The sequence below is a fragment of the Octodon degus genome, unplaced genomic scaffold (assembly GCF_000260255.1).
Source record: "Octodon degus isolate 3935 unplaced genomic scaffold, OctDeg1.0 scaffold00097, whole genome shotgun sequence".
Lineage (NCBI taxonomy): Eukaryota > Metazoa > Chordata > Mammalia > Rodentia > Octodontidae > Octodon > Octodon degus.
Genome location: NW_004524673.1, coordinates 7,120,969 through 7,122,121, shown reverse-complemented (window position 1 = coordinate 7,122,121; position 1,153 = coordinate 7,120,969). Strand labels below are relative to the sequence as shown.

Sequence of the window (1,153 nt, the reverse complement as noted above, 5' to 3'; positions counted from 1 at the left end):
CTTTTCTGTTGTGTCGAGCTTGCTGTCTCTCATGATGCTGTCTGTCATGTGTAGAAAGAAGGCCTGCACCAGATGCCAGCACTGTGTTCTAGACTTCCAAGCCTCCAGAGCTGTGAGCAAAGTCAACTGCTATTCTTCATGTTAGCCAGTGTGTGGTATCCCATTACAGCAGCAGAGAATGGAGCAAGACAGCGTTAAAGTACAAATGATATGAATTTGGCTACTGGCCATCATATTTTTTGTATGTGCTTGTTTTGAAAAATGTTCACTGTTGTTTCAAGACACACCTTAAATCAAAATCACAATATCCAAGGGAAAAATTACCCTATGGTTTTTTAAATAATCAAGTCCCCATCTGATCTTAATCATCTACACATTGTTGAGCTTAATTTCTTCATCACGTATTGAAGAAAAATATTCTATTTTCAACAGCACTCCATGATTCCTGAGGGATTCTTTTATTTCTTCCAGGCCACTACTTTGCTGTACTCTCCCAAAGTCTTCATCCAGAGTGGTGAGAAGGTGAATAGTTTTTACTTTACATGGGTTCTTAATGAACATCTTGCAAAATTGAAGGAAATTATATAGCTGATGAGTGTGTCTAATGTAAGGATCTACTATCCAAACTTCTGTGACTGTCCAATTAAGGTATTCTTTAAAAAGTGACTCATAACGAAAACCTGTTGCATTCTCTTCTATATTAATTTGTTTGTGATATTTCCATCTTCTTTTACTTTATCCAAGTATTTCTTTATGTCTTCTGCTCTATCCACGTAGCGAGTAATTTTTTTCTCTGAGATAACAGCTCTCAGTATGATCTTGGGTGCCTTTCCGAACTTGCAGGAGCAGATGAGTCCCATTTTGGTAACACAGTATGGCCTGCTAGTACTGGGACTCTGAATCTATTTCTTTTTTTTCAAAGTTTTATTGATAAACACATAGCAATCAGACAGTTTCAAATCAAATCGGAAGTACAGTTTCAACAAATAATACAGTGCATATAATCTTCTTAATGGTTAATTGCTGTACATGATGCAGACTTGTGTTCCTATTTACAAACAACATGAGAACAAATCATTCTATTCATTAAGAGAATGCAACTATATATCTATCCCAACCACTTTGAATACACAGATACAAAATGGACATTCAT

The 1,153-nt window shown here is 36.2% G+C and overlaps 1 pseudogene; it reads right to left on the bottom strand.

The window, feature by feature from the left end:
- Window positions 1–230: 230 nt before the first annotated feature.
- LOC101590503 overlaps window positions 231–1,153 on the bottom strand; it is a 7,716-nt pseudogene continuing 6,793 nt past the window's right edge.